Source organism: Dendrobates tinctorius, unplaced genomic scaffold (assembly GCF_039654945.1).
Source record: "Dendrobates tinctorius isolate UK_male_01 unplaced genomic scaffold, ASM3965494v1 ptg000134l, whole genome shotgun sequence".
NCBI lineage: Eukaryota > Metazoa > Chordata > Amphibia > Anura > Dendrobatidae > Dendrobates > Dendrobates tinctorius.
In genome coordinates, this window is record NW_027361802.1 from 6273282 (window position 1) to 6300741 (window position 27460).

Genomic DNA, 27460 nt, shown 5'->3' on the forward strand with positions numbered 1-27460 from the left:
TGCCCAGCCACTGCTCGATGAATCTGCTGGTACATTGACCCAGACCACTACATTCCCCTCGCACGCTACACGACCTGAATCTGACCCTGATGAAACTCAGGTTACCCTTCCCATATACAGTTCCATCTTACACGGTGACAAAGAGGAAGCTGCAAATGAAAGTGCAGGTTCGGCCCACCCGCCATCAGACACACCACCGTACTATCAGGGGCCCTGTGCCAGTGCCGTCGCCAACGAGTGGGCCCCCCCTGCTTGCCCAGGATCACAGCACTTGCAAAGTTGAAATACTGTGCAGTGAGATGGAAGATGGGGACGACGAGGAATCCAGACAAGTACAGGGATTCCCTAGCGAGGAGACTTATTTGATTGTTTTCAATGTTGGGACAGCAATTTTTGGGGAGCACTATACTCTGGAGAATGATAGATGGGGCCCACCATACACTGGAACATTCCAAAGGTGGACATCAGTCACTGGAGCAGCATTTACAGGGCCCATTATACACTAGAGCATTAGAAATGGGGCCCATTATGTTTGGAGCATTATTTGGGCCCATAAAACAGTGGAGCTTCATCCATGGGGACCAACATATACTGTAGCATTATGTGGAGCTCATCATATACTGTTTCAAACATTATATGGGACCAATGATTCTGTATGGAGAAATAGATGGGCCTCGTCATGAGATGTAAAAAGTGAGGTATTTTTCATTGTACTATACCGCTATTTCTCTGCCGTATCGGAGCATGATGAGTTGTGGTATGTGTTAAAGGGGCGCTCTTTCGCCCAGGGCACATGAAAACCTGCAGCCAGCCCTCCCCCCCACAACTGTAGCCAAATAACCCCCATTTTTCAGTGCGTAACTTGTATTATGAAGTTAATTAAGGTTGACAAGCTTAAGTAAGAAGAATTGATGCTTTTGGCATTCAAATGGGCACTGTAGGTGTGTTTCCTGTCCTCCTCTCACTGCCGACTTTTATTCCCCATTGACTTACATTGGGTTTCGTGTTTCGGGACGACCCCGACTTTTCCCTATAATCGGACGATCTTGCTCGACCCGACTTTTGGAAAAGTCGGGTTTCACGAAACGAAACGCGACCCTAAAAAACCAAAAGTCGCTCAACTCTAATCATAAGGTATCTCAAGGTGGGTGGCCTTGAGATGAAGACTTGTGTATGTGTTGATCAGCAGTGATACTGCTGAGGCTTCATGCCAATGGGTTAGGGAGAGCTATCTACAAATCCACCCAGGGGTGTGGCTACAAACACCATAGTAAAGAATGTATGAATGCTTGTAGGACCTGTGATGAGGTCATAGCTATGTGACCTGGTGGGCGTGGCTACGGACCATAGAAGGTGGCCAGGGTAGGTCACATGAGTGAATGCTTGGACCTGGTTGGTCCGTTTTGGAATGTCCCGTGTGGAAAGATGGGGCTGTCTTCCTGACAGCAAGTGAATGCTGTGTTAATGGCTGCACGTGCCTGATTGTTCCCTGGAGGGAATGGACGTCTGCAGTGAGCTGAAGGAACCATGAGGTAAACCCAGAGAGGGGATATAACTGTGAGGCTAAGACAGTCTGTGTGCTGGACATGGCACAACCTGTGTGACCACAGGGATAACAGTGTGAAGCTCTGTCATGGACGCTATGCTGTTAATATGAACTTTATGTTACTGGTCATGGTTTATGATGCCTAAATAAACCACTTGGACTGTGATTGTTTTATGGAAAACCTGTGCCGGATATGGTTTATTGGCTGCCAAGCGAGTATCTCCTACCTAAATGACAGCGCTACCTTACAATTGGTGGAGAATGCTATAGGCAGAGTTGTTGCATTGTTGCTATTGGCAGCGAACAAGGACTGCAAAATTCAGAGAAAGAGACTGGTGATTGCTATAAGGTGCCTCTGTGGAGAAGAGGTACCCGAGAACCTGTGTGGCCGACACAGGTAAAGGACAGGTGTTCGTGTTGTACTGACCTGGGTCAGTGAGAAAGACTGGGTACCTGGAGGGTTCAGTGAGCAAGTTCCTGGAGGGTAAGTGTTGGGAGGTTCTGGGAGAAGAATCGGGTCCCTGGAGCACGTGGTATGACCTTGGACCTGGTGAGGCTTGAGTGTTGGGCAGTCTCAGGTGGAGACGGATGTCCTGAATAGCACCCGCTGAGCCACTGGACCTTGTGAGGCTGGTGTGTTGGGAAACCCTGGGAGGAGGGTCAGCTCCCTGAATAGCACACGGTGCGCCCTGTGTGTTGGATGGTCTCAGGAGAGGAGACGGACGTCCTGAATAGCACACAGACAGGACACATGAGTTGTGTGTTGTGTGTTTTTTTTTCTCTTGTCTCAACTCAACTTGCGGTAGCTCAGGGGAGTCATGAAGGTGACAAGCGGCTTGCTGTAACTCGGCGGGGTTACGAAGGTGACAAGCGGCTTGCTGTAACTCGGCGGGGTTACGAAGGGGACAAGCGGCTTCCTGTAACTCGGCGGGGTTAAGAAGGTGAAACCAGCAGCTGTGTGTGAACGGCAGCTGAGGTGTCGGAGATCGGTGACAGCAGGAGCTGTGGTGGTGCCAACAAGGAATTGTGTGGTATCGTAAAAGAGACATAAACTGTGTTGTGTGAACTGTGGTCTAAGGAGACCTGTAGAATGGACAAGGGCCCAAATCAGGGTGGTAGCCCAAAAGGGAGTGGAGTCCCAGAGGGGGACAGTGATCCAAACCAGGGTGGTAGCCCAAAAGGGGGTGGAGTCCCAGAGGGGGGCTGTGACCCAAATCGGGATGGTGCAGAAAGGGGGGCCGGTGTGTCAAAAGAAGAACAGCAATGTTCGTGTATGACTTTTTCAGAATGTGGGATATTCTTTCCAAATAATGACGGGCCACAGGTGGGTACCGTAATGCTGCACCGAGAAGGAGTCTCTGGTCGGCTGGACTCAAAGAGTCAGGTGACTCTTACAGGAACTCCTCTCACTTTGGCCGAGAAAATGGTCCAGGTTCGCTGTAAACATGGGGTCACGGTGAACTATGCGGTAGACAGAGTAATGTTTGAGGAGTCCATAAGTGGTGAGTGCCAAGGTGGTGGGATACCACCTGACTTAGTGTATGTCTTGGAGAGGGGCCGGGACTTTATCGTGTTTGATGATATATGGCAAAAGGTTGGAGACTTTTCTACTGTTGGGCTACCAGATATTAAGATGGTGACGGCTTCTGACGTGGAGAGATCAGAGGTAGAAGTGACCGGAAGAAGGGGTACGTCTGCCCAATGGGCGGACCTGATGTCTCGTGACAGGACTGACGTTGACCTGATTGATAAGACGGCTGAAGTATTCATACGGTTAGTGGGTAACTGGAAGGATTACTCGACTGGTCGGGGTGACAGACTCTGGGGGTGACTGTGGCTCTGAGAGAGAAAGGGAGCACAGAATAGAAGAGCTAGAGAAAGAAGTCTCTGAGCTCAAAGGTCACCTGTCAACGTGGCAAAACGTGAACAAGACCCTTAGGGAAGAGATGGAAGAACTCAGAGGAGTAGTAAAAGGTCTTCTGCGGGAGAAGAGCTTGGACGGAGATGTACAGCGGCCAGGTCCGACTGGTGGTGGGACGGAGCTGCCGGTGCCCATCTTGGCAGAGGCTCATGAAGAGATGAGATCTCGTGAAGTTGGTGAGCTAAGAACTGAAGAAGACAGTCAACTGTAGTAAGGGAAGTGTCCATGGTAACGCCAGAGCCTTCTGTCCAGGAGGAGAGCAAGACCACGACCTTCAAATCTGTGATCGAGGTACCCGAAGACATGCAAGAAGCCTGTGCTGAGGAAGGAGTGCTTGAGGCTTTCAAAGAGGTGGTCAAGGTGTGTAAGGTGCACTGGGCATCTGAGACTCAGCATTTGGTGATAATATCAGCCAGGGAAGATACAGCAAACCGGGTAGCTGTCCTGAAAGAGATGCATTTGCAATGTCTCCACGCCCAACAGCTGGTCCGGCGGAGTAATATGAAAGCTGCTCGACGCCTAGAGTTAGCAAGGGAGGCTATGGATCGGCTGGGTTTGCGGAAAGAGGTAATTCCAGTACCCAAAAGGCTGATTGGGAGAATTATTGGAAGACTCGGGAAGGTAATGCAAGACCTTGTAAATATCTCCAGTGTGGTGAGGGTGAGGATCCCTCCTGATTATGAAGACCAGGTATCAAGTGAAGAGGGTAGGATTCCCATCATGGTGGTTGGCTCCCTGGAAAGCCTGAGAAACTTTCGGATGCTCTTGGAGTATCGAGTGGGGTACCTGCAAGAGATTGAGCAGTTGAGGTTGGACCGTCGGCGGATCAATAAAGAGGTACTGAACACCAGGTGGCGGCCGCCTTCAACCCAAGATGTAAGGACCCGAAGGGTTTCTCTAAGTAGTGACATGGCAGGTGGCCAAAGAATGTCAGCAAGTGGCAGTTCAATGGGCCGTACGAGGCTGAGAGACCTTAGTTCCTGTGAGACGCTGAATGGGTCAGACTCAGGCCAGACAGTAGGCTCGATTAAGACTTTTAACGGCACCAACAGGGAGAGCCGGTCAGTGAGAGAAAGGGGTGTGGTGACTAAACAGTGTCTGATGACGCAGACAGACTGTGACTGGAGGGCCAAAGTTCAGGACCAATATTCTGACCGCTGGGGGCGGGGGAGGCCTAATATAGAGATGAGGCCATATGATGGACGGAGACGGTTCTCGCGACCTGTGGGGTAAGATGTAATGAGTGCCCGGTCGCGAGATCCTGGGGTAATGTTGTGTGTTCAACCCCACAAGATTGAACAAAGGGGGGAGGTATGTGGTGTAGTGACCACTGTGTCCGCTAAGGGGTGCTGTGTGGGTGTCCCAGAACAGGCGTATAAGCATTTCCAGTGTCCTGATAGGTGTAGGATGCTGAATGATCATAAGGTATCTCAAGGTGGGTGGCCTTGAGATGAAGACTTGTGTATGTGTTGATCAGCAGTGATACTGCTGAGTAGTGTTGAGCGATACCTTCCGATATCGCGAAATATTGGATCGGATTGGATCGGACCGATACCCCAAAAATATCGGGTATCGCCGATTCCGATACCGGAAACCCATGCATGTCAATGGGGCACAAATATCGGAATAAAAATAAACCCTTTCTATCCTTGCACATCTAGTTCAGGAGGGGGGAAGAGTGTGGGCGGTGCGTGGGCGGACACTGTGCGTGTCTGGGTGTGTGGGCGGGGTCTGAACGGGCCTCTCGGGCATCTGTGCGGGCCTGCCAGGGGTCTGTGCGGGCTGCCGGGGGTCTGTGCGGGCCTGCCGGGGGTCTGTGTGGGCTGCAGGGGGTCTGTGCGGGCCTGCCGGGGGTCTGTGCGGGCCTGCTGGGGGTCTGTACGGGCCTGCCGGGGGTCTGTGCGGGCTGCCGGGGGTCTGTGCGGACCTGCCGGGGGTCTGTATGGGCCTGCCGGGGGTCTGTGCGGGCTGCAGGGGGTCTGTGCGGGCCTGCCGGGGGTCTGTGCGGCAGCTCGCACAGACCCCCGGCAGGCCCACACAGACCCCCGGCAGCCCGCACTGACCCCCGGCAGCCCGCACAGACCCCCGGCAGGCCCGTACAGACCCCCGGCATGCCCGCACAGACCCTCGGCAGGCCCGCACAGACCCCCGGCAGCCCGCACAAACCCCCGGCAGGCCAGAAAAGACCCCCGGCAGGCCTGTACAGACCCCCGGCAGGCCCGCACATCATTTCAGCAGCCAATCACAGCCATGCCATTAGTTAACATGGCTAACACAACTGGCTCATTGCATTATGGGAACTTCCAATTCCGGTATTTGATATTGTAAAAATATCGGTACTCGGTATCGGAAATCCGATACAGCGAATATCGGCCGATACCCGATATTTGCAGTATCGGAATGCTCAACACTACTGCTGAGGTTTCATGCCAATGGGTTAGGGAGAGCTACCTACAAATCCACCAAGGGGTGTGGCTGGAACACCATAGTAAAGAATGTATGAATGCTTGTAGGACCTGTGATGAGGTCATAGCCATGTGACCCGGTGGACGTGGCTATGGACCATAGAAGGTGGCCAGGGTAGGTCACATGAGTGAATGCTTGGACCTGGTTGTTCCGTTTTGGAAGGTCCCATGTGGAAAGATGGGGCTGTCTTCCTGAGAGCAAGTGAATGCTGTGTTAATGGCTGCAGGTGCCTGATTGTTCCCTGGAGGGAATGGAAGTCTGCAGTGAGCTGAAGGAACCATGTGTTAAACCCAGAGAGGGGATATAACTATGAGGCTAAGAGAGCCTGTGTGCTGGACATGGCACAACCTGTGTGACCACAGGGATAACAGTGAAGCTCTGTCATGTACGCTATGCTGTTAATATGAACTTTATGTTGCTGGTCATGGTTTATGATGCCTAAATAAACCGCTTGGACTGTGATTGTTTTATGGAAAACCTGTGCTGGATGTGATTTATTGGCTGCCAAGTGAGTATCCCCTACCCAAATAACAGCGATACCTTTACAGGCTGTACAGGTGCTTGTCTCCCAATAAAATGATACATTTTTTACATTGCTTCTTTACCAGTGCTTCTTTACCAGTGCATTTCAATCATGAGTATCCTGCATATAACCTAGATTTTAGGCTAGGTTATTTGTACCTCAAAAAAAAGGTATCATTTTTTGTTGTGAAGGAGGGCCTATACAGCCATGACAACATATCTACAAGAAAAATGGGCTGACAGGGTCTCATTACATTTGAACAGAATATTGTGAGAAATGTACAGTATTGTTACTTAATCTGCTGGCCATTTAGATTTATGAGCAAGAATGCATGAAATTAATAGGTTGGTCTTTCAAAGTAGGAACAATATTTTTTTTTATTTTTTCACTCTGTTTTATGGTGTGTGTTAAGCATCAAGATCTCGTTGCTGCACAGGGGGAATCTCGAGCCATGTCCTCGGTGGTCTCCCATTCTTTAGCCGCAGCACATCCTGCTCAGCACAGACATCAGTCCCAGTGTCTTGCTCAGACTAATGTTATGCATTTGATTGTTGCTGCCACCCCAGGTTCAGCTATAGCGATCAGCATTAGTCTGCGGCGAGCAGATGCTCCTGGGACTAAGTCTTGCTTTTCTCCATCTGAGCATGACTGTGAGATGACTGCTCATTGGTGGTCGGAGGTCACATGCTCAGGTCCTCAAGGAGCTCGGATTGGGCCATCACCAAGGTCCTGGAAGGCTGTGGTTATAAAAGTATCGCACGGCGGCATGGCCGTGCGTTAGTATAGACCATGAGGTGTGTGTGTTGTATGCATGTATGATTGTCTCTGGTGAATGACTCATTATGAGACCCCTACCTTTGGTATGCATGTGTTGTTCAGCCCTGCCAGTTAGGGCCTAGGCTGATAGTGCAGGTAGGAGGCAGAGTCAGCACCTAGTGCCAGCTCCAAGTAGAGGCGTTCACCAGTGCGACACCATGCGCTTAGTGGGTCTAGAGAGGTTCTTACCCCGTGTCCTTGAGGCTGAGTATTGAGACAGAACACTAGCACAGATTCAGCTGTGCCCCGTGACTGTAAACAGGGTACGGTATCTGTGCTCTGTGGTCCTGCGACTCTGTGAAGTAACAGAGCTTGTTGCAACTACACACCTGGTGGCATTTAACCCACGTGTCTAGTGTGATACCGCCATTTTGTGTCGGCCATTGCCGAGCAGCAGTTAACATCTCTGCACAGTGGACCCCGGGCTGCGAACACACCTTATTACCATCTTTATATTATTTGGTGCATTCTGCTAGCCCTAACAGTATGGATATCAGAGAACAAGATGTACAAACAAGATTATTAGGTTACCCATGCACTAGCACAAAAAACTTATACAGTTGTGCTCAAAAGTTTACATACCTCAGCAGAATTTTTGCTTTCTTGACCTTTTTTCAGCGAATATGAATGATAACACCAAATCTTTTTCTTCACTCATGGTAAGTGGTTGGGTGAAGCCATTTATTGTCAAACTACTGTGTTTTCTCTTTTTAAATCATAATGACAACCCAAAACATTCAAATGAAAGATCACATATCCTGGTGATTTTGGCCTGATTACATGAACAGACTTTGACACAAATAAGTTGGAATGGCTACTAAAGGTATCATCCTCACCTATGACCTGTTTGCTTGTAATCAGTGTGTGTGCATAAAAGCTGAGTGAGTTTCTGGGATCCAGACAGACTCTTGCATCTTTCATACAGCCACTGATGTTTCTGGATTGTAAGTCATGTGGAAAACAAAAGAATTGTCAACGGATATATGAGAAAAGGTAGTTGAACTGTATAAAACGGGAAAGGCGTACAATAAAGACATTCAAGGAAATGATAATGCCAGTCAGCAGCGTTCAAACTGTGATTAACAAATGGAAAATCAAGGGCTCTGTAAAAACAAAACCATGGTCAGGTAGACCAACAAAAATTTTGTCCACAACTGCCAGGAAAATTGTTCAGGATGCAAAGAAAAACCCACAAATAACATCAGCTGAAATACTGGACTCTCTGAAAACTAGCGGTGTGGCTGTTTCAAGATACACAATAAGGAGGCACTTGAAGAAAAATGGGTTGCATGGTCGAGACCCCTGAAGGAAACCATTACTGAACAAATGCCACAAAGTATCTTGCCTACAATATGCAAAACCGGACAGAGACAAGCCTCAAAACTTCTGGAACAAGATAATTTAGAGTGATGAGACCAAAATTCAACTTTTTGGCCACAATCATAAACATTACATTTGGAGAGAAGTCAACAAAGCCTATGATGAAAGGAACATCATTCCTACTCTAAAGCACGGAGGTGGATCGCTGATGATTTGGAGATGTGAGAACTACAAAGGCACAGGAAACTTGGTCAAAGTTAAAGGAAAGATGAATACAGCATGTTATCAGCAAATGCTGGAGGCAAATTTTTAATCATCAGCCCGGAAGCTGCGCATGGGACATGCTTGAACGTAGCAAGGTGACAACGATCCAAAACACAAGACCAAGTCGACCTGTTAGAGCAAAGTGAAGGTTCTGGGGTGTCTATCTCAGTCCCCTGACCTGAGGATTTTGCCAAGAAGAGTGGGAAGCTTTACCATCTGAGAAAATAAAGAACCGCATCCACAACTACCACAAAAGACTTCAAGCTGTCTTTGATGTTAGGGGGGGCAATACACAGTATTAAGAAATGGTATTTGTAAACTTTTGATCAGGGTCATTTGTATGTTTTGGGCTGTCATAATGATATAAAAAGAGAAAACACAGTAGTTTGACAATAAATGGCTTCATTCAACCACTAACCATGAGTGAAGAAAAAGTTTTGGTGTTATCATTCATACAGAGGGTACGGAAAGTATTCAGATCCCTTTAAATTTTTCACTCTTTGTTTCATTCCAGCCATTTGGTAAATTCAAAAAGTTCATTTTTTTCTTATTAATGTATACTCTGCACTACATCTTGACTGGAAAAAAAATCAGAAATGTAGAAATTTTTACAAATTTATTAAAGAAAAACTGAAATATCACATGATCATAAGTGTTCAGACCTTTTGTTCACTCATATTTAAGTCACATGCTGTCCATTTCCTTGTGATCCTGCTTGAGATGGTTCTACTCCTTCATTGGAGTCCATGTGTTTAATTAAACTGATGGGACTTGATTTATAAAGGCACACACCTGTTTATATAAGACCTCACAGCTCACAGTGCATATCAGACCAAATGAGAATCATGAGGTCAAAGGAACTGGCAAAGGAGTTCAGAGACAGAATAGTGGCAAGGCACACACCTGGCCATGGTTACAAAAGAATTTCTGCAGTACTAAAGGTTCCTAAGAGCACAGTGGCCTCCGTAATCCTTAAATCGAAGACGTTTGGATCCACCAGAAGTCCCAAACTTTTTCCACAGGTTCCGAATCTGCCATCTTAGAAAAGGGCAATTGCAGAACACAACAGCAGCTTCCAGTGGAAAGGAAGCTGCACAATTATCAAGGTAAATAACAGTAGCCACTAGTTGTCAAACTGTAGTAGAACAACAGGAATCCTGACAGCTGCATGATAAAAAACAGCACCACACCATGACGTTCCGATCCTCAAGCTTTACTGTTGGTATGGTGTTTTTGGGATGACATCCAGTACCTTTTGTGCTCCAAATATAGTGTGTATTATTATGTCATCTAAATATTTCAATTTTGGTCTCATCTACAAATATCTCAAGGGCTGTCACATTGTAGAAGGATCATCTTTATTCTCATTTGCACAAGGAAAGACTAGAAGCAATGGGATGAAACTGAATGGGAGGAGACACAGATTAGATATTAGAAAAAACTTTTTGACAGTTAGAGTGATCAATGAGTGGAACAGACTGCCACGAGAGGTGGTGAGTTCTCCTTCAATAGAAGTCTTCAAACAGAGGCTGGACAGACATCTGTCTGGGATGATTTAGCGAATCCTGCTTTGAGCAGGGGGTTGGACCAGATGGCCCAGGAGGTCCCTTCCAACTCTATAATTCTATGATTCTATGACTATATTCTCTCAGTATTTCACAGGCTTGTCTAAATATTGAGCAAACTTTAAACACACTTAAAAATTATTTTTGTTTAATGGTGGAGTCTTGCGTGATTGAATGTATAAATTATAGTTTTACTGGTCTTGGCCGGTTTATGGTGAAATATATTCTTTCAGGATTATGGCTCCAACAGTCCTCACTGGAATCTTCAGTGGTTTATAATTTTTTTCTGTAACCAATGCTGTCAGCATGTTTTTCAACAATAAGATTTTGAAGGTCTTGAGACAGCACGCTGATTTTATCTATCTTGAGATGTTTCTTCTGTTGCACCTTTGTAATGAGACACCTTTTTATAGTCCATCTGTTGAACCAGGTGATATTAGTTTTCACTTAGTGGCCATATTGTTTTATAATTACTGATAGATTTCAACTGGTCTAATGACATTTCAAGGCTTTTGCACATCTCTTTCTTCATCTGTTCAATACTTTTTCAATGTGTCATTTCTCATTATTATACATAACTAAATTTATGAACATCTATGGTTTGATTTCTTTGCCTGTGTGGATGGGATGGGTTGCTAGCTGCTACCAAAATCTGGTGACAATTTCATATAATTAACACTTTTAGAAATATATTTACTTAGACATATAGTGACATGTTCAATACTTATTTTACCCCCAGAGTACAGTTGTGCTCAAAAATTTAGATACCCCGGCAGAAGTTTTGCTTTCTTGGCCTTTTCAAAGAATACATTTTCACTCTTTGTTTCATTGCAGCCATTTAGTAAATTCAAAAAAGTTCATTTTTTTCTCATTAATGTACACTCTGCACCTCATCTTGACTGAAAAAACAGAAATGTAGAAATGTTTGCAAATTTATTAAAAAAGAAAAATATCACATGGTCATAAGTATTCAGACCCTTTGCTCAGACACTCATATTTAAGTCACATGCTGTCCATTTCCTTGTGATCCTCCTTGGGATGGTTCTACTCCTTCATTGGAGTCCAGCTGTGTTTAATTAAACTGATAGGATTTGATTTTAAAAGGTACACACCTGTCTATATAAGACCTCACAGCTTACAGTGCACTTCAGACCAAATGAGAATCATGAGGTCAAAGGAACTGGCCCAGAAATTCAGAGACAGAACTGTAGCAAGGCACACATCTGGCCAAGGTTACAAAATAATTTCTGCAGTATTCAAGGTTCCTAAGAGCACAGCGGCCTCCATAATCCTTAAATGGAGGAAGTTTAGGACCACCAGAAGTCTTCCTAGACCTGGCCGTCCAGCCAAACTGAGCAATCGTGGGAGAAGAGTCTTGGTTAGAGAGGTAAAGAAGAACTCCAAGATCACTGTGGCTGAGCTCGACAGATTAATCCTTAAAAGATACTTTATTAATCAATCATTTAAAAGATTTTTTGAAAAGACTTCAACAAACAGGCAAAAAAGATTTTTTGCTGATTTTTCCAAATCCAGCCACAAAAATGTAAATTAATTCCAATGTCAGGTAGAGGATCACAAATCTGTTTATCCCTATAGGGCCCTATATCTCAATCCTACCTGACAGCGGAGGTTGGCACCCTCTTGATACGCAAATGGCGCCCCCGCTCCTCCGTGGCTCTCCCTACTCACCCTGTTGACTCATATCTAAAAGACATCAAACTGGAGAACAACAGATGGCCGGGTATAACAATTTCACAAATAATAACCCCGTGCCACAAACCACCAAAAACAGAAAGAAAAGGTATGGAAAATAGTAACCGGAAAAAGCATTATTTTTTGGCACATATATATATTTGCTTTGGGAGGGAAACACCTATATTTCCCTATTTAACAGTCTCCCTTCCTAACAGTGGAGCTTTTTCACCCTACGTTACTCTGGTGCCCCCGCTCCACGTAGGCTGACCCTTACTGACCCCTACACTTCTCACCTAAAAGCAGGGAGGAGGGTGTCAGAACATACAGGGCCCAAATAAAGAGGAAATGTGGCTGGGAGTTATTCCTAAAAAACTCCCCCCAAAAACAACAATGTATCAGCAAAAAAATGCAGTATGCGGGGTTATAGTGATTAACAAAGGCAATTGCAAACAAGGGAGGGTAGGATGTATGTCAATCAATTCAGATACACAACCAATAATGTGTTCTAAGCAGCATTATTAAACATTTCTCAGATCACAAACAGCTGCTATTACCTCCGTTCCCCGAGCAATAAGCAACACGTTTTTCATATTGCATCATGCCCAAAAATAAGCCATTGATCACTCGGCTCAAATTACACTATCCCCAATTAGTAAATCAGCAAAATTAGCAAATTCATAAAAACTTAGCTCATGGCCGATGAAATATCGCCTCGACGCATTTCCCTACTGTAAAAGGAATTCATCAGGAGGCCCATGATGTGTTATGTATGCTCCCTCCGAGCATTAGATGTCATGCCTGGTTGCAAGTATCAATGGGAGTGTGGTAATCAATGGTCATTTATAACGACCCCGCAGCCTGATCAAAACTATGGAAGAAAAGGGTTCATAATACTAATACCCCTTATGTGTCTCCACCACATGTATTGCGCCAGCGCCATGATTTCAGGCTCTGAAGGTACCTTCTTTCATTTCCTGTCCAGCACCGCCATTAAGTGGTGGAACATTTGCCGTTACAGCCACGTTAGTGCTGAGGCGTCCCCCATGTATCGGTATGCACGCCCCAGCTGACGTCACCAGTCCTTGTCGCATCTCTCACGTCTGACGTCCAGGCCACAGGAGCATTGTACATATCCGGGATCCTCTTCTCATAGCGCGCATGTCCAGACTAAAGTAGCAAACCGCTGCATCATGGATCCCTAGCACCAGTCGGATGTAAACATTCACAGATGCATCATGCATGCCCAAAACAGACAGGGGAGAAGTCTCCTCCTCCTGCACTAAATCTAAACAAGTGCACGCTCCTATATCATAGCGCACCTATCAGGATCATGGTACACAAATGCCCTGCGCAATTAATCTATTCCAAAATGTCACCTATACCCGTGACAAATATTAAATCTCAATTCCTCACGCTGCACCTAGAAATGCCAGGGATTTAAAAACTATTAACCCATAATGAGAATTAACCCTACAAAGAATAGTCCCCATTTAACATGTAGAAACCCCTTCCATCTCTGGTGATCTCCACAATTAATATAAAATCCCCCTGATCTCATATGGGGAATGCATAGAGAGAGACCTCTTAAAGGGTTAAATCCGAATTACCACCCCCATTATACCTATTATTAATGTATAATATTCCAAAATGTCACCTATACCCGTGACAAATATTAAATCTCAATTCCTCAGGCCGCACCTAGAAATGCCAGTGCAGGAGAAGGAGACTTCTCCCCTGTCTGTTTTCGGCATGCACGATGCATTTGTGAATGTTTACATCCGACTGGCGCTAGGGATCCATGATGCAGCAGTTTGCTACTTTAGTCTGGACATGCGCGCTATGAGAAGAGGATCCCGGATATGTACAATGCTCCTGTGGCCTGGACGTCAGACGCGAGAGACGCGTCCAGGACTGGTGACGTCAGCTGGGGCGTGCATACCGATACATGGGGGACGCCTCAGCACTAACGTGGCTGTAACGGCAAATGTTCCACCATTTAATGGTGGCGCTGGACAGGAAATGAAAGAAGGTACCTTCAGGGCCTGAAATCATGGCGCAGGCGCAATACATGTGGTGGAGACACATAAGGGGTATTAGTATTATGAACCCTTTTCCTCCATAGTTTTGATCAGGCTGCGGGGTCGTTATAAATGACCATTGATTACTACACTCCCATTGATACCTGTAACCAGGCATGACATCTAATGCTCGGAGGGAGCATGCATAACACATCATGGGCCTCCTGATGAACTCCTTTTACAGAAGGGAAACGCGTCGAGGCGATATTTCATCGGCCATGAGCTAAGTTTTTATGAATTTGCTAATTTTGCTGATTTACTAACTGGGGATAGTGTAATTGGAGCCGAGTGATCAACGGCTTATTTTTGGGCATGATGCAATATGAAAAATGTGTTGTTTATTGTTGGGGGAATGGAGGTAATAGCAGCTGTTGGTGATCTGAGAAATGTTTTATAATGCTGGTTAGTACACATTATTGGTTGTGTATCTGAATTGATTGACATACATCCTACCCCCCTTGTTTGCAATTGCCTTTGTTAATCACTATAACCCCGCATACTGCATTGGTTTGCTGATACATTGTTGCTTTTGGGGGAAGTTTTTTAGGGATAACTCCCAGCCACATATCCTCTTTATTTGGACCCTGTATGTTTTGACACCCTCCACCCTGGTTTTAGGTGAGAAGTGTAGGGGTCAGTAAGGGTCAGCCTACGTGGAGCGAGGGCACCAGAGTAACGTAGGGTGAAAAAGCTCCGCTGTTAGGAAGGGAGACTGTTAAATAGGGAAATATAGGTGTTTCCCTCCCAAAGCAAATATATATATATATGTGCCAAAAAATAATGCTTTTTCCGGTTACTATTTTCCACACCTTTTCTTTCTGTTTTTGGTGGTTTGTGGCACCGGGTTATTATTTGTGAAATTGTTATACCCGGCCATCTGTTGTTCTCCAGTTTGATGTCTTTTAGATAGGAGTCAACAGGGTGAGTAGGGAGAGCCACGGAGGAGCGGGGGCGCTATTTGCGTATCAAGAGGGTGCCAACCTCCGCTGTCAGGTAGGATTGAGATATAGGGCCCTATAGGGATAAACAGATTTGTGATCCTCTACCTGACAATGGAATTAATCTCCATTTTTGTGGCTGGATTTGGAAAAATCAGCAAAAAATCTCTTTTGCCTGTTTGTTGAAGTCTTTTCAGAAAATCTTTTAAATGATTGATTAATAAAGTATATTTTAGGGATTAATTTTTTTGTATATGAGCCGTTGGATAATTAATCTAAAATTACACACAATTTCTGAGCTCGACAGATGCACTAGGGAGATGGGAGAAAGTTCCACAAAGTCAACTATCACTGCAGCCATCCACCAGTAGGCTTTTATGGAAGAGTGGCCCAAGAGAAACCTCTCCTCAGTGCTAGACATATAAAAGCCCGCATAGAGTTTGCTAAAAAAACACATGAAGGACTCCCAGACTTTCAGAAATAAGATTCTCTGGTCTGATGAGAGGAAGATAGAACTTTTTGGTGATAATTCTAAGAGGTATGTGCGGAGAAAACCAGGTACTGTCATCACCTGCCCAATGCAATCCCAACAGTGAAACATGGTGGTGGCAGTATCATGCTATGGGGGTGTTTTTTCAGCTGCAAGGACAGGAAGACTGGATGCAATTGAAGGAAGCATTAATGTGGCCAAGTACAGAGATATCCTGGATGAAAACCTCTTCCAGAGTGCTCTGGACCTCAGACTTGGCCGAAGGTTCACCTTTCAATAAGACAATGACCCTAACCACACAGCTAAAATAACAAAGGAGTGGCTTCAGAACAACTCTGTGACTATTCTTGACTGGCCCAGCAAGAACCCTGACCTAAACCCAATTGAGCATCTCTGGAGAGACCTGAAAATGGCTGTCCACCAACAATCACCATCCAACCTGGCAGAGGATCCCAAAATCCAGTTGTGGAAAACTTGTTGCTTCATTCCCAAGAAGACTCATAGCTGTAGTAGCTCAAAAGGGTGCTTCTACCGAATACTGAGCAAAGGGTTTGAATACTTATGACTGTGTGATATTTCAGTTTTTATTTTTTAATAAATTTGCAAACATTTCACATTTTTATTTTTTTTAATCAAGATGTGTTAGGAACAGCGGAATGCACTAAATAAAAATAATAATAAAGTACATTCACAGCTCGGGGTCCACCGTGCAGTAGGTGATATAACCGCTGCTAAGTGGTAGCAGGAGCAGTATGGCGGTAATGCACATAGGGATAAACGTCACCCAGGTGCACAGAGCAATCTCTGTTAAGTCACAGAGAAGCCAAATAAACACAAATGCACAGACTGAGCCTGTTGAGGTCACAGTACTCAGTATAAATACACACACGGTATCAGGTCACAGGAGTAGCCCAAGACGGCGGCACTACGTCCATCTAGACCTACCGTGTGTGCGGCGTCGCAGCAGCGGACGCTAAGGAGAGCTGCTACTGCAGCGCGGCGTGGACACTGCCGCTGAACGACAAAGCTATGACACAAGCGCAATGTCGGACGCTAGCAGCTGTGGATGTTGCAGCAGAGGAGCGCTGGCGCTGATTCTAACTCAGTCCCTGACCACATACATAATATCAGAGGGAAGGTGTTTTATAATGAGTCATTCACCAGAATCATACATCCATCCTTATACACACAGCAGCAAGTAAGTCTATACTAGCGCATGGCGAAACAGCCATGCGCGCCTTTTATAGCAGCCGGGACCTTCCGCAAGCCTCCAGATCTCTGAGATGAACCAATAAGATCTGGAGCGGGACCTGAGCACATGACTCCCGATCTCCAAAGGGAGATCGTCCCATGAGCTTGCTCAGTAGGAGGACAGAAGGACTTAGCCTCAGGAGAGATTTGCTGCAAGGCAATCTCCTCTGCAATCTCCTCTGCAGTAGATAAACAGCAGGAGACTGCAGAATGTGAGGATCTGGATCCCTGCAGAGTAAACACAGAAATCCGACACCTAACAAGATGGTGTGCAGAGTGTACATTAATGAGAAAAAAATGAACTTTTGGAATTTACCAAATGGCTGCAATGAAACAAAGAGTGAATAATTTAAAAGGGTCGGAATACTTTCCGTACTCACTGTATGTCCTCACCAAAACAGGGCCAGACATTCATTGGTCCTTTCTCAAAATCATTGGTCAACTTAGATCAGTACATTTTCATCTTCAACATCCCAGAACAATGAAGATACATCCAGTGTTCCACGTCTCCTTACTAAATCCATTTGTTCCAAATCATTTCCCCAGGGTGTTGTCTACCTCCTCCTGATGCTATTGAAGTGGATGGGCAGGAACATTACATGGTTGAAAAGGTACTGGACTCCCGAAGATTCAGAAACAAGTTGAAGTACTTAATAAATGGGCCAGGGTACAGCCCTGAAGCTAGCTCCTTGGAACCTGTAGACAATATCAGTGCTCCCTGACTACCAAAACTACTCATAAAAATCAAGTCAAGCATTGTCCTGAGGCCACTGTTATAATGGGAGGAGTAAAGTTCATTCAAGTTGTCCTTCTACAGTTTCATCACTAGTGGCTGCTATTGTTCACCTTGATATTTGTACTAATATGGCAGATTCTATGGAATCCATCTTGTTTTCCATTTGGGCCTACTTAAAGCCACATGGATATTTTACTTGTTGATTGAGTATTGTGTCTAGCTGTTTAGTCTAATTCCTATCTCCAGCTCCTAAACTGTTTTACCCAGACTGTTCACACCTATATCTGGATTGTTTCCTACAACTATTTTGCTATCATCAAGGACTTCTAATAGCACTTTCTGTTCATGCTGATGCTCCTTCGGCCACTAGACTCCAGCACTGTTACACCGGTATTGTAAAATTGGCACTAACAAATTTCATATTGAAGGAAGCAGGAATGGAAAAATGTAACCAGACATGCTTGATTAAAATCTGCTGCCATCTACCAGGATGTTGAAATGGAAATAAGACTAGACATTTCAGCAAGACAATAAGCCCAAACACACAGCCAAGGAATCTTTTGATTGATTTCTGAGAAAAAAAAGGTGCTATTATGGCCATGCCAATCATCTGACCTGCATCCAATAGAAAAGCTATGGAACAAAAGCTCAGACTTCATAGTAGGAGCCCACGGATCCTTCAGGATTTCAAGAGTGTTTGTGTGGAAGAATGAGTCAAAATCACCCATGAGCCGTGGATGAGACTAGCTTTTCCATACAGTAGGCGTCTAGAAGCTGTAATCACCAACAGGTTTTTGTACAAAATATTAAATAAATTTCAGTGTTCAATAGTTTTTCCTTGTGTCATTTCTCATTATTATACAAAACTTACTTTATGAACATCCATGGTTTGATTTCTTTGTCTGTGCGGATTGAATGAGTTGTTACTGACATCTGGTGAGCATTTACTGTCAATAGCATCTTTAGAAGTATATTTACTTAGAAAATTGGTGATTTGTTCAATACTTATTTTCACCTACTGAACATGTAGTATTCTGTATAGGGTCATTCCATGTCAAGTGGACCAGTTTTAAAAATCGTCCCCACTCGACCTTCTCCGATTTTGTTGAAAATTTATAAGGATGTACATGTATGTTTGAAAAGAGGTTCTGTAAATTTTTAGGGCCAGATCTCAAATACATTGGGCACTGTTGACCTTTCACTGGAGGTTCCACCAAGCCTGCGGCTTCAGCTAAGAGGATTTTGCAAACTTTGGCACATAGCTATTAGAGTTCTATACTGGCTATGATGCTGAAATTTGGCATACTAGCTCATCTTTTGCTGCTAAACACGATAAAATTATTACCGGCTATGACAAAATAATATTTCGGCCGCAATTTTGTGTCAAAGTAGGTTGAAAAACGAGTCGCATAAAATGTATGCCTAACTTTGCCCATATATAACTCAAGACCAAAAACCAATAGTAACTGGTGCTTTGCCCTGTACACCAAACATCTACATGACTTTGCATTGCTGCAATATCACAGTCAAAGCATATGTATTTGTGGAAATATTCACACCCACATATGATGAAAAACTTAAAAAAAACGAATTTTACCTATTTTTTAGGTCAAATTTCTCACAAAGGGTACCCCTAAAATATATTAATTCTGATATCATTAGAAAGAGCGCATTTTTCTCTACAAGGATCATTGTTTTTTTTTTTTTGGAGTCTCTCAGTTTAAGAAAAGAAAAATGCCACTGAACATGGTGTTATTTATTAATACGCAATGAATGGTAACTGCACTATTCAAACCCTTGCGTTGGTCCATGGTGGTTATACCACAACCAATTCCCTAAGAATTGGTATTATAATCCTATTAAGAATTGTAATAATGCTGTCTTTCGAGAATTGGCAGCCCCATCGCCTAGGAGCCATGGCCGATAGCCGTGCAAGGCCAGCCGCGGGCGGTGTCTTATCGCAGGTTCCGAAGCCTGAGGGTGGGTGTCTTTGCCTAGGATCCCAAGCCTAATATTGGGTATCTTTTGTTGGTTCCCAAGCCATAATGTTCAGTCTAAGTGGTCTGGAATTGTTGTTGAATTTGCAACATAATCGGTTCAGAGAAGCTGTATTGTCGGCCCATTGCTGTTGCAGCTGGTGCTGGAATTATTGCAATGATTGACTTCTCGGGAATCCAGCATGTATCATTTCTCACAGGCCAGTGAAAGAAGCTAGCTGGTCCATGAGGATGCATAAAATGTATTAATGCATCATGGTCGTCGACTGAAATTTCAGAAATATTTCCAATCCACCAGTTCCTATCGTAAATGCAGGCAATGTATTGCCCTGGCTGGAGGTTTGCAATTGGCACAAAAGGCATTTCTGATCTGACAGATCTATCTACATGGGCAATGAAAGATGATGGGTCATTTGACACCCTTGAAATGCGAATCTTTTTGTCATCAATTGGCACAAACTGGTGATTTTCTCTTGTTCCAGCAATTGTATGTCCATCTTTGAACCTTTCCTCTTGAACTACCCGTATTTCGTCAATTTTTTCTTTTGGAACAAAAAAAAAACTTGATTCCATGCAGTTGCTCGTCGCAAAAGTTGAATAAATCCACCGGGGTCAGTATTTGGTTTTCAGTTGGGTGTTGAAGACTGGCACGAGCTGCCAACCTCTTTGCTGTCCCTCCAATTCCATCACAGGGCGACTTTCCATGACTGGTGCCAAAAAAATTCCATTCAGCGCTGATATTGAAATCAGCATTGTGGTGGCACAAGTTGAGAAAATTTTTGAAATTTTTGTACTGGGCTGCAGATCCATCGCTGAAGTAGTGGATATGACGAATCCCATAAATGAGAGTCTTGAGATACTCCACAATTACTGTTAAGAAAGTGTGGACTGCAACTGTGTCATGTCGTGAGCAATCACTGATTATGCACAAGCTGATGTTCTGCGCAGCTTCACCACTTAACTCCTTGAAGTAAATTACAAATGGGTGTACTGTAGCTTGACTATTTTCCCAGTGGAAACCTTGAATGGCATCTTTAACAATAAATGAGTAATTTTCAGCAAAGTCCATAAGGATCACAAGCTCTCCAGGTCTCAGATTTTCCTTCCACGATTTCAGATAGCAACTTTGATGCTTGGCGATGTAGTGATGGCTACAAAGTTTAGAAATTTTCAAAACCAATTCTTCAATGAAATCTTCTATAGTCAGTTGTTTGGTATCAAGCGTGTCTCGATCAGTGTGAATCCATTGTTTGAACTCAATAATATCTTCTGGGTCACTGTTGACAAATACATTTACTAGAAATTCTTTTAAAACTTCAGGACCCAGGCATTTATCACAACGGCCAAGCATACAGTCCTTGGATTCAATTCCACAGACCATTTTGCATATGAGCTCTTTGTAGTCATCATTGATTGGGCATGCTGCAAACATTAGTTTGACATTTTGGTGAAGTGTACACACACAAACGGAATGTGTTCCAGCAGATCCAACGGTTACGCACCACTTTGGCCGAAGCTCACAAAACTTGGAAAATACAATTTCAGGGCCATTCCGATCCCGATAGGCTACAAACATTTCCCTCATATTGCTCAGTAATAGTCGCTTTTCATCTGCTTTTTTTCTCCTGCTATTCGCACTGATACATAGTCTTTTTTACCAGGGCACATTCGACTGAATTCATCATCCTCAGAAAATGCCTGCACCTTTTTCTTCACTTCCTCAGAAACTTTCTTGCCACACTTGATTCTAGGTAAGGCTAAGATCCCATGTTCACATTTAAGCTTTCGAGCTTGTTTGACCATTCGTTCAGAGACACCGAATACGTCTGATATAGCCTTAATGGACCAACTTTTAGGTGCCAATGTCAAGATTTGGACCTTTTCTGCCCGACAGGACACCTGCAGCTTTTGCTTCAAATCTGCCAAAAGGTGATTGTAATCCAGACACATTGTACACTGTGCTGTTTTTGTTTGCTCAATGTCTTTCGGCTCAAGCCCTCCAATCGAAGCAATCTTGTTAGAAAATGCATTTTGTACCTGGCTTATCTTTCTCCTTGCATATCCAAGTGAATCCCGCTGGCTTACCCGTGGATATTTCAGAGGAGAGATGCCAATGGATGTTAAGCTTGAATTTAGACTTTCAGGAGAACATTCCATTCCATCTGGATCTGATTCTGAGGAAACTGGATCAGCTGATTTTTTCCTGTTAGCAAATTCTTTTCGACATGATGCACACATCTTCTGGCCAGGCTTCACATCATTCTTTGTAAATTTGTTCAACTGGTCAGCTGCTAACAAATTGATAGCTCGCAAATTCTTTTTGGTGTTATGACCTTTCTTCCCAAAAGGATTGCAACACGATTTTTGCAAATGCTCATATTTGGTCAAGAATGAAGCTTCATGGTGTAAATAGATTTGTGAATGTTCGTCAAAATTTAGTCCCACTCGTCGACGCAGCAATTTCTGTTCATCCAATCCAAAGCTTGTACACAATTTCAACTCATCCTTGCTATGGGTGAATGTCTTAAGGTGGCACTTCGAATTGTTCGCAAGGCTGATAGAGCACTGGGCTGATTCTTCATCAATTTCATTCTCCATCGCTAAAAAATAAATAATATATGCATTAAAATGTAACAATAGTCAATAACTTTTCATAAATAAAAAGGTTTATAGGTTTTTGATTATAATAGACATTGCTAGCAACAATACAACTCTGTAACGTGTGATAAGAATCTGAAAATCAAACACAAATTCAATGCATTACGCGCATAAATAACACTATGTTCAGTGGCATTTTTCTTTTCTTAAACTGAGAGACTCCAAAAAAAAAACCAATGATCCTTGTAGAGAGAAATGTGCTCTTTATAATGATATCAGAATTAATATATTTTAGGGGTACCCTTTTTGAGAAATTTGACCTAAAAATAGGTAAAATTCGGATTTTTATCGTTTTTCATCATATGTAGGTGTGAATATTTCCACAAATACATATGCTTTGACCGTGATATTGCAGCAATGCAAAGTCATGTAGATGTTTGGTGTACAGGGCAAAGCACCAGTTACTATTGGTTTTTGGTCTTGAGTTATATATGGGCAAAGTTTGGCATACATTTTATGCGACGCGTTTTACAAGCTACTTTGACACAAAATTGCGGCCGAAATATTGTTTTGTCATAGCCGGTAATAATTTTATCGTGTTTACCAGCAAAAGGTGAGCTAGTATGCCAAATTTCAGCATCATAGCCAGTATAGAACTCTAATGGCTATGTGCCAAAGTTTGCAAAATCCTCTTAGCTGCAGCCGCAGGATTGGGGGAACCTCCAGTGAAAGGTCAGCAGTGCCCAATGTATTTGAGATCTGGCCCTAAAAATTTACAGAACCTCTTTTCAAACATACATGTACATCCTTATAAATTTTCAACAAAATCGGAGAAGGTCGAGTGGGGACCACTGGTCCACTTGACATGGAATGACCCTATATTAAATTTTATACAGTATATTTAGCAAAAATATACTGGGTCAAATGTTTAAGTAGGAGGTTCAGTGAGGTGAATAATTAAATGGGACCTGTCATCATGAAAATGTAGTTCAATCTGAAGGCACTGTGTAACTAAAATATGACTAATGTTTTAGTGTAACCAAGGTTTTACTCATTAAAACCTCTTCTTTTTCTCGGAATTTTGGCCAGTGAGTGGTCCTATCAGTGCTGACAGCTTTCTTTGCATAAAGGCCCCATTACATTTAGCAATGTACCAGCGATCCCGACCACGATATGACCCAGTCAGGATTGCTGGGGCATCGCTAAATTGTTACTAGTGAGCTGCCAAACAGGCAGATCTCACTAGCGATGCAGCAGTGGTCGGCGGTCGTACTCACCTGTCAGACGCGGTGAGGGTGACCGTCTTCCGCCTGCGTCCATGGCTCGCTCGTCGGCGCCAACAGGAAGCCGACGATGAGAAATGGACCAGGCCGATCTCGCGCGATCAGCGATATCCAGCGGGGGAGCCGGTTGGAGGTGAGTATCACTTGTATCGCTAGTGATATCACTGCTGCGTCACAAAATCGGTGACGCTTTAGCGATATCGCTAGCGATATCGCTATGTGTAAAGGGCCCTTTAGTGTACATTTAAAGACAGTTGTCAATCACTGATAGGACCACCTACTGGACCAAAAATCCCAGAACGAGCAGAGGTTTCAATGGTTGAAACACAGGTTACACTGAACCTTTTGTTACAAAACTAAATATTGATCTATTCAGCTCCCCCTGCTTTATAACATTGTATCGGCAGACTGTACTGTATTTTCATAGTAACAGGTTCCTTTTAAATGTCATTAGTTTTTATTAATATTCATGTATTTTATATATAAAAAAGTAAAAGATTTTTCTCTGAACTAGCCATGTCTTTTCAGAAGGCTATGCAGTTTTGAAATTGCACATAGGTTTTATTTCTAAACATGATATTTCTATTTCTCTAGACTATTGCATAGTTTTACTAACCTTAATATTATGTGTTATTTAGCTAATAGATACAGTACATAAAAGAGCTAAGTGTTAGCAGATGGTGATATATATAAACGATAAACAAAGAGCTGCACTTAACAATTTTGCGTGGGTTATATTTCCATCCCCGTGTTTCTTTCCAAGTTTGCATGTTGATCAGTTGCTGGACTATGAAAGCCAGATTGTAATACTAAACAAATATGTCCATATTATTTTTTTGATGAACTTTCTAGGTTCAGAAGAGTGATATTAGCTATGAAATGTAATGGAATAAATAACGGCAACACGTTACATTGCTCCTATATTCACTGTGCATATTAATCAATATGGAGGCCTCTTCATGGTAACAGAACACCAGCAAACTACCTGTTGTAATGCTTGAAGACAAGAAATCCAAAAGTATGAAGCTAAATATATTTTATGGAGAAAGAAAAACTATGTTAAGCTCTTTGTTTCCTTTAGGGAATTTTTTTATTTCATCCTGCACCTGGTCGAACATGTTACTTTATTTTTTCCATGTTTTCTGAAAAGACGCTTGTGTGTATAAATGAAATAAAGGAATAAAAGTCATAAAGAAGTATCATATGGGCTTTTCTACTATCATCCTGCAGTGATTAATTTTCAGTTTAGTAGAGCCTCAGCAGGGTGATTGTTGTTGCTGCTGCTGTAATACAGATCCTTAAACCAATCATGTTATGGCTTTGTGACACCAGTTTACAACTACAGCATTTTGACTATAGTATTGCATGTTGTGTAAAGAGAAAAGAAACCATGTGTCAAGGCAAAATCTGTTGACAGGTCCAATTTATTTCTATTTAATACAACCAGATGAAAACAGATATTATATATCATTTAAAATATTATCTCTTTTTTTACTGAATGTAGAAATACATTTTTAGCATGATTTTATCTGGCAAACCATAAATAAAAATACCTGTGTGTATAAAGACCAGGCTATATTTACTTTAGTGTCTTGGATCATTGTAGTTCTTTCCACATTTACATTTTTGTTTTCATTTTTGAGGGCCAAAAAATTTAAAACAAGAGAGATTGTGTGCTTTTGCTTCAATCTTTCTTGTCCAGTAAGGATTTAATGGTCATTAACTTGACAACGTATGATACTGTCTAATTGCAAATCATACTGGGATAGGTTCAATGTCTTGTTCTGTGTTAAATGACAAGCTAATATTGCTGCATCATGGTATGCAATGCCCAAAATGCCAAGTTAACATTTGCTTTACTTATACATTTTTATTCAACGAGGCAAATACATTTTGGGCGCTATTAATACGTAATGCCGCAAGCACATCTCTTTCTAATACTAGAAAAGCACACTATTTAGCTAATGACAAAGGATTAGTAAACCCTTGGAAGTTTGGGATTTTTGGGTTAGACCGAACTTTAGTGCAAAGTTCGGTTCAGTTTGAACCTTAACCCCATAAATATCCATGAGGACCCGAATTTTAGAGCTGGCAAATCTCTCTCTCTCCTCACTGAACTTCCAAACTGTAAAACAGACTTCCAGGAGTAGTCCATGTTCCGAGTTCAGCACCGGACACTAAATGTCTAGTACGAACCCAGAGCTTTACAGGTCGGGTTTGCTCATCTCTAAAAATGGCAGATTACAGACACCTTTCTTACTAACAATTCTGTTTGTTGGCAAACATACTTCACTCCTATGATATTAGTGACCTATCTACAAGATAAGCCATCAATATCTTATCAGTGGGGGTGTGACACTCAGTACCCCCACCAGACATCTATATGGGTGCCTCCCCTTCCTATCACTGCTTCTGTTGTAGGGCAATGCCTTGCTCTTGTTGCGGGAGACAGTTTTTGTTCTGTATCCTCTGAGACTTGTAATTCTGTGCAAGATGTCACTGTTGCTCCTTGTTGGATGGGTCTATTAGCTATTTAAACTCCTCAATTCCTAGAGTCCACAGCCAGTTTTAAACTGACTTGCTCTTGTGTTTTGTTCTTTGCTACTTTCCCAGTTAACATTCCTGATTATAACCTCGGCTTATTTTTGATAATTTTCCATAACAATTTTGTCCCTACACTGACCTTCTGGTTCTAAAAGCACTTCCAGACCATTATCTTGCCTCTGATTTCATCCTCTGGACAGCAGCTCTACTACGCAAATAATCTACGGGACTCTGTGTTAAGATCAGATCCCTGTACTAGGGTTAAAAGATGAAGGCCAGTGTTCCATTGGGAATTGTTAAACGGAGTGGTTTGCGCCAAGTCTGGTCAAGGTAACCCTTTTGACCATGCAGCCTCTGACAGACTCAACAAAGAGGTGTCAGGTTACTATGGTCTAGTAGAAGTCTAAGCAGAGGGTATAGGAAGTAGGGCAAAGCGGAAAGAGAGAAACTAAAGCACACAGACTCATGAAGCTGTTTTCAAGCAAGAGACTTTGATAAACTCCAGAGTTGGATTGAGGACAACATTGCTATGCACTGATATATATCTTCCATGCTGAGATAACTTCTGAACATGTGCTATGTAGAGACAAAGAGCAGGAAACACACATGTCTGTGTATACTAGCTATAGAAGACAAAGTAACATCTAGTTTCTACCCACTAGCGCAGATAAAACTGAAAGGAGATATAGCAGACACAGGGGAAAACTATTGAGAAATGCAGAATTAGGGCTGGCAACCTGACTTTTTAATTTTTACTGGACAGTTTATCAAAAAAACTGCAGACAGAAAATATTTTATGGGCACATTGGAAAGCCATGATAAATATTGAGTTACCTGTAATAAGTCCCCTGTATAAAAGACAACTGTCCACACACTCAATCACACTCCAAAGACTCAACTGTGGCAAAGACCAAAGAGCTGTCTTAGGAAACCAGGGACAAATTTGTAGACATGCACAAGGCTGAGACAGGACAAGACAGTAGGCAAGCAGCTTGGTGAGAACGTAACAACTGTTGGCGCAAATATTAGAAAACAAAGAATCACAAGATGACTGTTAATCTTCCTCAGTCTGGGGCTCCATGCTAGATCTTGCCTCGTGGGGTAAGGATGATTCTGAGAAAGGCCAGAAATCAACCCAGAACAACATTGGAGGATCTGGTCAATGACCTGAAGAGAGTTGGGACCATGGTCTCAAACATTACCATTAGTAATACACTACACCATAATGGATTAAAATCCTGCATGGCATTCAAGGACTCCCTGCTCACGCCAGCACATGTCCAGGCCCATTTGAATTTTACCAATCTGGATGATCCAGAGGATGCATTGGAGAAGGTCATGTGGTCCAATGAGACTAAATCAGTGCTTTTTGGTTTCAACTCCACTTGCTTTTAGGCGTCAGGTTCATGCCTCTGCACAGGAGGAATCC